Source organism: Cryptomeria japonica, unplaced genomic scaffold (assembly GCF_030272615.1).
Source record: "Cryptomeria japonica unplaced genomic scaffold, Sugi_1.0 HiC_scaffold_15, whole genome shotgun sequence".
Taxonomy (NCBI): domain Eukaryota; kingdom Viridiplantae; phylum Streptophyta; class Pinopsida; order Cupressales; family Cupressaceae; genus Cryptomeria; species Cryptomeria japonica.
Window position 1 is genome coordinate 2,397,501 of NW_026728837.1, and position 10,796 is coordinate 2,408,296.

The 10,796-nt window shown below is 63.1% G+C and overlaps 2 non-coding genes across 2 annotated transcripts; both read right to left on the reverse strand.

The window, feature by feature from the left end:
* Positions 1 to 2,515: 2,515 nt before the first annotated feature.
* Positions 2,516 to 2,634, reverse strand: LOC131860531 (5S ribosomal RNA). Its single transcript, XR_009359625.1, has one exon. It is a non-coding gene; the product is annotated as a 5S ribosomal RNA (ribosomal RNA).
* A 7,780-nt stretch (positions 2,635 to 10,414) lies between these two features.
* Positions 10,415 to 10,533, reverse strand: LOC131860532 (5S ribosomal RNA). The gene has a single exon (XR_009359626.1). It is a non-coding gene; the product is annotated as a 5S ribosomal RNA (ribosomal RNA).
* Positions 10,534 to 10,796: the final 263 nt, after the last annotated feature.

Below are 10,796 nucleotides of genomic sequence, written 5' to 3' on the forward strand. Positions count from 1 at the left end.
GCGCACCTTTGCCAGGGTGGGCACCTTACCTGGGCTGCGCACCAGGGCGGGCTCAAGATGGCACGCGCGTTCCGTTTTTTTCACTATCTTTCAAAACGGAAATTTTAAAATCTCCTTTTTTTTTTGCCTTTTCTGGAAATTAGTGAAGGCAGCGCATCAAAGGTGCGCACCTCGCTGCCCACCTTGGTGTGCTCTGAGGTGCGCACCCGGGAGCGCTACGAAGTGTGCTCCAAGGTGCGGCGTGCACGTTGTCGGAGCCCGGTTTGCCCCGGGTGCGCACCTCGCCTGCACCTTGGCCGGGGTGGGCACCTTGGCTGGGTTTGCCCAGGGTGCGCTCCGAAGCGGGGTTACTGGAGCGCCCCCTCTTTTTTTGTCAGAGCGTTTGGTGGGGTTTCTCGCATTGGCTCTTCCCAGGCCCGGTTGTTGGGTGCGCTCCCACCCTGGCGCGCGCGAAGTTGGAAGTTGGGTTAATTGCCCGGGCGCGCACCTTCGCCAGGGTGGGCACCTTGGTGCGCACACCTTGGCTGGGCTGCGCACCAGGGCGGGCTCAAGATGGCACCAGCATTCCCTTTTTCTCACTATCTTTCAAAACGGAAATTTTAAAATCTCGTTTTTTTTTTGCCTTTTATGGAAATTAGTGAAGGCATCGCATCAAAGGTGCGCACCTCGCTGCCCACCTTGGTGTGCTCCGAGGTGCCCACCACGGTGCGCAACGCCGGTGCGAACCCGGGAGCGCCCCGATGTGTGCTCCAAGGTGCGGCGTGCACGAAGTCGGACCCCGGTTTGCCCCGGGTGCGCACCTCGCGTGCACCTTGGTGCGCACACCTTGGCTGGGTTGCGCGGCCTGGTGGGCACCATGGTGCGCACCAAGGAGCGCTCCGAAGTGTGCTCCAAGGTGCGGCGTGCACGAAGTCGGAGCCCGGTTTGCCCCGGGTACGCACCTCGCGTGCACCTTCGCCGGGGTGGGCACCTCGGCTGGGTTGCGCGCCCTGGTGCGCACCAAGGAGCGCTCCGAAGTGTGCTCCAAGGTGCGGCGTGCACGAAGTCGGAGCCCGGTTTGCCCCGGGTGCGCACCTTCGCCGCGGTGCGCACCATGGCGTGCACGAAGTCGGAGCCCGGTTTGCCCCGGGTGCGCACCTCGCGTGCACCTTCGGCGGGGTTGCGCGCCCTGGTGCGCACCAAGGAGCGCTCCGAAGTGTGCTCCAAGGTGCGGCGTGCACGAAGTCGGAGCCCGGTTTGCCCCGGGTGCGCACCTCGCGTGCACCTTCGCCAGGTTGGGCACCTCGGTGCGCACACCTTCTCAATGTTTTCTTGCCTTTTCTGGAAATTGGTGAAGGCAGCGCATCAAAGGTGCGCACCTCGGTGTGCTCCGAGGTGCGAACCCGAGAGCGCTCCGAGGTGCCCACGAAGTCGAAAGTCGGGTTAATTGCATTGTTTTCCCCGGGTGCGCTCCGAGGTGCGCAACATCGGCGCGCACCAAGGAGGGCTCCGAAGTGTGCTCCAAGGTGCGCACGATGGCGTGCACCTCTGGTGCGCACGATTCGGAGCTCGGTTTGACCGGGGTGCGCACACCTTGGCTGGGTTGCGCACCTTTTGTGCGCTCCAAGGTGCGCACGAAGTCGGAGCTCGGTTTGCCCCGGGTGCGCACCTTCGCCAGGGTGCGCACCTTGATGCGCACGCCTTGGCTGGGCTGCGCACCTTGGTGGGCGCCATGGTGCGCACCTTTCGTGCGCTCCAAGGTGCGCACGAAGTCGGAGCTCGGTTTGCCCCGGGTGCGCACCTTGGTGGGCGCCATGGTGCACTCCGAGGTGCCCAAGATTGGTGCGCACCAAGGAGCGCTCCGAAGTGCGCTCCAAGGTGCGCGCGAAGTCGAAAGTTGGGTTAATTGTCCGGTTTGCCTCGGGTGCGCACCTTGCGTGCACCTTCGCCAGGGTGGGCGCCTTGGTGCGCACACCTTGGCTGGGCTGCGCACACCTTGGCACCCGCGTTTCCTTCATTTTAAATTTTTTTTTTTTACAATCTCTCAAGTGGGAAATTCTATAATCTCAACTTTTTTTGCCTTTTCAGGAAACTTTTGAATGGAGCGCATCATTGGTGCGCTCCGAAGTGTGCTCCAAAGCTCTCTCCAGCTGCGTGCACCTGCCCCGGCCGCGCACCCGGCCCCGCCCAGCTTCGCTCACCTGTCCCGGGCGTCTGGTGCGGAACCTTAGAGTAAGAAACATCACCGTGCACCTTGGCCAACGTGCGCGACTCGACCGAGCGCGCACTGGCCGAGGTGCACACCGATTTCACCTGGGTGCGCGCGCAGCACCTCGGGCGCACCGGGGTGCGCGCACAACGCCCGGGTTGCACCGTGGCCTGTGTGCTCGGGGCGCCTCGGGTGCGCGCTCGGTGTCGCCCCCGCGCGCGCGGTAGTGCGGGCAGCGCACCCCGGCCCGGCCCGGCCCCGACGAGAACGCAAACGGGCAAAAGGTTTATTCAAATAGCATTGCGACGCCCGGCGAAAAACTAAAAAAGGGTGCAACACCGGGACTTCCCGGGAGGTCACCCATCCCAGTACTACTCCGGCCCAAGCGCGCTTAACTGCGGAGTTCTGATGGGATCCGGTGCACTAACGCTGGTATGATCGCACCCGTTATGAGCTTGTCGCAGTGTGTACTTAGCAAACCGCGACCCACGTGCGAATCCACCCCGGCCACCCACCCCCGTCGAGGTGCACACCCTCCCTCGCGAAGTGCGCCCCGTTCGCCAAGTGTGAGCCCTGCCCGGGTGCGCGCACCTTGCTAGGGCGTCGGGTGTGCACCCGGCCCGGCCTACGTGCGTGCACCTGGAGGGGGCGTCGTGTGCGTGCAGTGTCCCGTCTGCAACGCGGTGCCCACACACCACCTCGGGCGCAACGACCTGCGCTCACATGTGGGCCGAGTGCACCTTGGTGCATGTTCGGGGCGCCTCGGGTGCACGCTCGATCTTGCCCCGGTGCACCAAGGCGCTCGGTTTGCCCCGGGTGCGCACTTGGTGCAAGGTGGGCACCCAAAATAGGGATCAAGCACCAAAACACAAGTTTCGGGATGCAAAATGGGACCCAAGGACCACAAATGCGTTCCAAGACCCATGATGGGTCCACGAGAACAAAAATGTGTTCCGAGACTTAATAAACAAATATTGGGTTTTAGGAGAAGAAACATGCTCTGATGCCCAAAACGAGAATCGACCCCGAAAAGGCCACAGGCCAAAAGTGGGATGCGAGACAAAAAAAAATGGGACCCGAGGACCAAAATTGGGTTCCCAGGTCGAAGACAGGGCAACCGGACAAGAAACGACCTCTAAGGCTCGAAATGAGTCCCGACGACTAAAACTTGACAAGAAGCACCCATCAGGCACCCAACTCGACACCCATGGGATGCCGACCCACCCGGGCTTCCACCTAGCACACCTTGGCACCCACCCACCCTCGCACCCAACCTCGCACCCAACTTAGCACCTTTGAACCCACATTGGCACTCACCCTGACCCTGGCACCTTGGAACCCACATTGGCACTCACCTTGACCCTGGCACCCACCTTTGCACTCACCTTGGGACCCACCCTGGCTCCCACCTCGGCACCCACCCAGACACCCACCTTGGTTCCTTGGCACCCACCTTGGATCCTTGGCACCCACCCCGACACCCACCTTGGCACGCAACTTGGCTACTTGCCACCCACCTTGGCTCCTTGACGCCCACCCCGACAACCACCCCGTGACCTACCCTGGCTAGGGTTGGTGCACACCCACCCTATGACCCACCTTGGCACGCACCTTAGTACCCACCCCGTTACCCACCCTAGGACCCACCCCGTGACCCACCTTGGCCAGGGTGGGTGCCTTGGTGCGCACAACTTGCCTGGGCTGCACACCAGGGCGGGCTCAAGATGGCACCCGCGTTCCGTTTTTTTCACTATCTTTCAAAACGGAAATTTTAAAATCTCATTTTTTTCTTTTTTTTGCCTTTTCTGGAAATTAGTGAAGGCAGCGCATCAAAGGTGCGCAATGCTGGTGCGAACCCGGGAGCGCTCCGATGTGTGCTCCAAGGTGCGGCGTGCACGAAGTCCGAGCCCGGTTTGCCCCGGGTGCGCACCTCGCGTGCACCTTCGCCGGGGTGAGCACCTTGGCTGGGTTGCGCGCCCTGGTGCGTACCAAGGAGCGCTCTGAAGTGTGCTCCAAGGTGCGGCGTGCACGAAGTCGGAGCCCGGTTTGCCCCGGGTGTGCACCTCGGGTGCGCACCTCGCGTGCACCTTCGCTGCGGTGGGCACCTTGGCTGGGTTGCGCGCCTTGGTGGGCACCATGCAGTGCACGAAGTCGGAGCCCGGTTTGCCCCGGGCGCGCACCTCCGCCAGGGTGGGCACCTTGGTGCGCACAACTTGCCTGGGCTGCGCATCAGGAAGGGCTCAAGATGGCACCCGCGTTCCGTTTTTTTCACTATCTTTCAGAACGGAAATTTTAAAATATCGTTTTTTTTTGCCTTTTCTGGAAATTAGTGAAGGCAGCGCATCAAAGGTGCGCAACGCTGGTGCGAACCTGGGAGCGCTCCGATGTGTGCTCCAAGGTGCGGCGTGCACGAAGTCGGAGCCCGGTTTGCCTCGGGTGCGCCCTGGTGGGCACCATGGTGCGCACCAAGGAGCGCTCCGAAGTGTGCTCCAAGGTGCGGCCTGCACGAAGTCGGAGCCCGGTTTGCCCCGGGTGTGCACCTCGGGTGGGCACCTTGGTGCGCATGCCTTGCCTGGGCTGCGCACCAGGGCGGGCTCAAGATGGCACCCGCGTTCCTTTTTTTTCACTATCTTTCAAAACGGAAATTTTAAAATCTCATTTTTTTTTGCCTTTTTCTGGAAATTAGTGAAGGCAGCGCATCAAAGGTGCGCACCTCGCTGCCCACCACGGTGCGCAACGCCGGTGGGCACCCGGGAGTGCTTCGAAGTGTGCTCCAAGGTGCTGCGTGCACGTTGTCGGAGCCCGGTTTGCCCCGGGTGCGCACCTCGCGTGCACCTTCGTCGGGGTGGGCACCTTGGCTTGGTTTGCCCCGGCTGCGCTCCGAAGCGGGGTTATTGGAGCGCCGCCTCTTTTTTTGTCGGAGCGTTTGGTGGGGTTTCTCGCATTGGCTCTTCCGAGGCCCGGTTGCCACCCTGGCGCGCACGAAGTCGGAAGTAGGGTTAATTGCCCGGGTGCGCACCTTTGCCAGGGTGGCACCTTACCTGGGCTGCGCACCAGGGCGGGCTCAAGATGGCACGCGCGTTCCGTTTTTTTCACTATCTTTCAAAACGGAAATTTTAAAATCTCCTTTTTTTTTTGCCTTTTCTGGAAATTAGTGAAGGCAGCGCATCAAAGGTGCGCACCTCGCTGCCCACCTTGGTGTGCTCTGAGGTGCGCACCCGGGAGCGCTACGAAGTGTGCTCCAAGGTGCGGCGTGCACGTTGTCGGAGCCCGGTTTGCCCCGGGTGCGCACCTCGCCTGCACCTTGGCCGGGGTGGGCACCTTGGCTGGGTTTGCCCAGGGTGCGCTCCGAAGCGGGGTTACTGGAGCGCCCCCTCTTTTTTTGTCAGAGAGTTTGGTGGGGTTTCTCGCATTGGCTCTTCCCAGGCCCGGTTGTTGGGTGCGCTCCCACCCTGGCGCGCGCGAAGTTGGAAGTTGGGTTAATTGCCCGGGCGCGCACCTTCGCCAGGGTGGGCACCTTGGTGCGCAAACCTTGGCTGGGCTGCGCACCAGGGCGGGCTCAAGATGGCACCAGCATTCCCTTTTTCTCACTATCTTTCAAAACGGAAATTTTAAAATCTCGTTTTTTTTTTGCCTTTTATGGAAATTAGTGAAGGCATCGCATCAAAGGTGCGCACCTCGCTGCCCACCTTGGTGTGCTCCGAGGTGCCCACCACGGTGCGCAACGCCGGTGCGAACCCGGGAGCGCCCCGATGTGTGCTCCAAGGTGCGGCGTGCACGAAGTCGGACCCCGGTTTGCCCCGGGTGCGCACCTCGCGTGCACCTTGGTGCGCACACCTTGGCTGGGTTGCGCGGCCTGGTGGGCACCATGGTGCGCACCAAGGAGCGCTCCGAAGTGTGCTCCAAGGTGCGGCGTGCACGAAGTCGGAGCCCGGTTTGCCCCGGGTGCGCACCTTCGCCGCGGTGGGCACCATGGCGTGCACGAAGTCGGAGCCCGGTTTGCCCCGGGTGCGCACCTCGCGTGCACCTTCGCCGGGGTGGGCACCTCGGCTGGGTTGCGCGCCCTGGTGCGCACCAAGGAGCGCTCTGAAGTGTGCTCCAAGGTGCGGCGTGCACGAAGTCGGAGCCCGGTTTGCCCCGGGTGTGCACCTCGCGTGCACCTTCGCTGCGGTGGGCACCTTGGCTGGGTTGCGCGCCTTGGTGGGCACCATGCAGTGCACGAAGTCGGAGCCCGGTTTGCCCCGGGCGCGCACCTCCGCCAGGGTGGGCACCTTGGTGCGCACAACTTGCCTGGGCTGCGCACCAGGAAGGGCTCAAGATGGCACCCGCGTTCCGTTTTTTTCACTATCTTTCAGAACGGAAATTTTAAAATATCGTTTTTTTTTGCCTTTTCTGGAAATTAGTGAAGGCAGCGCATCAAAGGTGCGCAACGCTGGTGCGAACCTGGGAGCGCTCCGATGTGTGCTCCAAGGTGCGGCGTGCACGAAGTCGGACCCCGGTTTGCCCCGGGTGCGCACCTCGCGTGCACCTTGGTGCGCACACCTTGGCTGGGTTGCGCGCCCTGGTGGGCACCATGGTGCGCACCAAGGAGCGCTCCGAAGTGTGCTCCAAGGTGCGGCGTGCACGAAGTCGGAGCCCGGTTTGCCCCGGGTGCGCACCTCGCGTGCACCTTCGCCGCGGTGGGCACCATGGCGTGCACGAAGTCGGAGCCCGGTTTGCCCCGGGTGCGCACCTCGCGTGCACCTTCGCCGGGGTGGGCACCTTGGTGTGCAGACCTTGGCTGGGTTGCGCGCCCTGGTGGGCACCATGGTGCGCACCAAGGAGCGCTCCGAAGTGTGCTCCAAGGTGCGGCCTGCACGAAGTCGGAGCCCGGTTTGCCCCGGGTGTGCACCTCGGGTGGGCACCTTGGTGCGCATGCCTTGCCTGGGCTGCGCACCAGGGCGGGCTCAAGATGGCACCCGCGTTCCTTTTTTTTCACTATCTTTCAAAACGGAAATTTTAAAATCTCATTTTTTTTTGCCTTTTTCTGGAAATTAGTGAAGGCAGCGCATCAAAGGTGCGCACCTCGCTGCCCACCACGGTGCGCAACGCCGGTGGGCACCCGGGAGTGCTTCGAAGTGTGCTCCAAGGTGCTGCGTGCACGTTGTCGGAGCCCGGTTTGCCCCGGGTGCGCACCTCGCGTGCACCTTCGTCGGGGTGGGCACCTTGGCTGGGTTTGCCCCGGCTGCGCTCCGAAGCGGGGTTATTGGAGCGCCGCCTCTTTTTTTGTCGGAGCGTTTGGTGGGGTTTCTCGCATTGGCTCTTCCGAGGCCCGGTTGCCACCCTGGCGCGCACGAAGTCGGAAGTAGGGTTAATTGCCCGGGTGCGCACCTTTGCCAGGGTGGGCACCTTACCTGGGCTGCGCACCAGGGCGGGCTCAAGATGGCACGCGCGTTCCGTTTTTTTCACTATCTTTCAAAACGGAAATTTTAAAATCTCCTTTTTTTTTTGCCTTTTCTGGAAATTAGTGAAGGCAGCGCATCAAAGGTGCGCACCTCGCTGCCCACCTTGGTGTGCTCTGAGGTGCGCACCCGGGAGCGCTACGAAGTGTGCTCCAAGGTGCGGCGTGCACGTTGTCGGAGCCCGGTTTGCCCCGGGTGCGCACCTCGCCTGCACCTTGGCCGGGGTGGGCACCTTGGCTGGGTTTGCCCAGGGTGCGCTCCGAAGCGGGGTTACTGGAGCGCCCCCTCTTTTTTTGTCAGAGCGTTTGGTGGGGTTTCTCGCATTGGCTCTTCCCAGGCCCGGTTGTTGGGTGCGCTCCCACCCTGGCGCGCGCGAAGTTGGAAGTTGGGTTAATTGCCCGGGCGCGCACCTTCGCCAGGGTGGGCACCTTGGTGCGCACACCTTGGCTGGGCTGCGCACCAGGGCGGGCTCAAGATGGCACCAGCATTCCCTTTTTCTCACTATCTTTCAAAACGGAAATTTTAAAATCTCGTTTTTTTTTTGCCTTTTATGGAAATTAGTGAAGGCATCGCATCAAAGGTGCGCACCTCGCTGCCCACCTTGGTGTGCTCCGAGGTGCCCACCACGGTGCGCAACGCCGGTGCGAACCCGGGAGCGCCCCGATGTGTGCTCCAAGGTGCGACGTGCACGAAGTCGGACCCCGGTTTGCCCCGGGTGCGCACCTCGCGTGCACCTTGGTGCGCACACCTTGGCTGGGTTGCGCGGCCTGGTGGGCACCATGGTGCGCACCAAGGAGCGCTCCGAAGTGTGCTCCAAGGTGCGGCGTGCACGAAGTCGGAGCCCGGTTTGCCCCGGGTACGCACCTCGCGTGCACCTTCGCCGGGGTGGGCACCTCGGCTGGGTTGCGCGCCCTGGTGCGCACCAAGGAGCGCTCCGAAGTGTGCTCCAAGGTGCGGCGTGCACGAAGTCGGAGCCCGGTTTGCCCCGGGTGCGCACCTTCGCCGCGGTGCGCACCATGGCGTGCACGAAGTCGGAGCCCGGTTTGCCCCGGGTGCGCACCTCGCGTGCACCTTCGGCGGGGTTGCGCGCCCTGGTGGGCACCATGGTGCGCACCAAGGAGCGCTCCGAAGTGTGCTCCAAGGTGCGGCGTGCACGAAGTCGGAGCCCGGTTTGCCCCGGGTGCGCACCTCGCGTGCACCTTCGGCGGGGTTGCGCGCCCTGGTGGGCACCATGGTGCGCACCAAGGAGCGCTCCGAAGTGTGCTCCAAGGTGCGGCGTGCACGAAGTCGGAGCCCGGTTTGCCCCGGGTGCGCACCTCGCGTGCACCTTCGCCGCGGTGGGCACCATGGCGTGCACGAAGTCGGAGCCCGGTTTGCCCCGGGTGCGCACCTCGCGTGCACCTTCGCCGGGGTGGGCACCTCGGCTGGGTTGCGCGCCCTGGTGCGCACCAAGGAGCGCTCCGAAGTGTGCTCCAAGGTGCGGCGTGCACGAAGTCGGAGCCCGGTTTGCCCCGGGTGCGCACCTCGCGTGCACCTTCGCCAGGGTGGGCACCTCGGTGCGCACACCTTCTCAATGTTTTCTTGCCTTTTCTGGAAATTGGTGAAGGCAGCGCATCAAAGGTGCGCACCTCGGTGTGCTCCGAGGTGCGAACCCGAGAGCGCTCCGAGGTGCCCACGAAGTCGAAAGTCGGGTTAATTGCATTGTTTTCCCCGGGTGCGCTCCGAGGTGCGCAACATCGGCGCGCACCAAGGAGGGCTCCGAAGTGTGCTCCAAGGTGCGCACGATGGCGTGCACCTCTGGTGCGCACGATTCGGAGCTCGGTTTGACCGGGGTGCGCACACCTTGGCTGGGTTGCGCACCTTTTGTGCGCTCCAAGGTGCGCACGAAGTCGGAGCTCGGTTTGCCCCGGGTGCGCACCTTCGCCAGGGTGCGCACCTTGATGCGCACGCCTTGGCTGGGCTGCGCACCTTGGTGGGCGCCATGGTGCGCACCTTTCGTGCGCTCCAAGGTGCGCACGAAGTCGGAGCTCGGTTTGCCCCGGGTGCGCACCTTGGTGGGCGCCATGGTGCACTCCGAGGTGCCCAAGATTGGTGCGCACCAAGGAGCGCTCCGAAGTGCGCTCCAAGGTGCGCGCGAAGTCGAAAGTTGGGTTAATTGTCCGGTTTGCCTCGGGTGCGCACCTTGCGTGCACCTTCGCCAGGGTGGGCGCCTTGGTGCGCACACCTTGGCTGGGCTGCGCACACCTTGGCACCCGCGTTTCCTTCATTTTAAATTTTTTTTTTTTACAATCTCTCAAGTGGGAAATTCTATAATCTCAACTTTTTTTGCCTTTTCAGGAAACTTTTGAATGGAGCGCATCATTGGTGCGCTCCGAAGTGTGCTCCAAAGCTCTCTCCAGCTGCGTGCACCTGCCCCGGCCGCGCACCCGGCCCCGCCCAGCTTCGCTCACCTGTCCCGGGCGTCTGGTGCGGAACCTTAGAGTAAGAAACATCACCGTGCACCTTGGCCAACGTGCGCGACTCGACCGAGCGCGCACTGGCCGAGGTGCACACCGATTTCACCTGGGTGCGCGCGCAGCACCTCGGGCGCACCGGGGTGCGCGCACAACGCCCGGGTTGCACCGTGGCCTGTGTGCTCGGGGCGCCTCGGGTGCGCGCTCGGTGTCGCCCCCGCGCGCGCGGTAGTGCGGGCAGCGCACCCCGGCCCGGCCCGGCCCCGACGAGAACGCAAACGGGCAAAAGGTTTATTCAAATAGCATTGCGACGCCCGGCGAAAAACTAAAAAAGGGTGCAACACCGGGACTTCCCGGGAGGTCACCCATCCCAGTACTACTCCGGCCCAAGCGCGCTTAACTGCGGAGTTCTGATGGGATCCGGTGCACTAACGCTGGTATGATCGCACCCGTTATGAGCTTGTCGCAGTGTGTACTTAGCAAACCGCGACCCACGTGCGAATCCACCCCGGCCACCCACCCCCGTCGAGGTGCACACCCTCCCTCGCGAAGTGCGCCCCGTTCGCCAAGTGTGAGCCCTGCCCGGGTGCGCGCACCTTGCTAGGGCGTCGGGTGTGCACCCGGCCCGGCCTACGTGCGTGCACCTGGAGGGGGCGTCGTGTGCGTGCAGTGTCCCGTCTGCAACGCGGTGCCCACACACCACCTCGGGCGCAA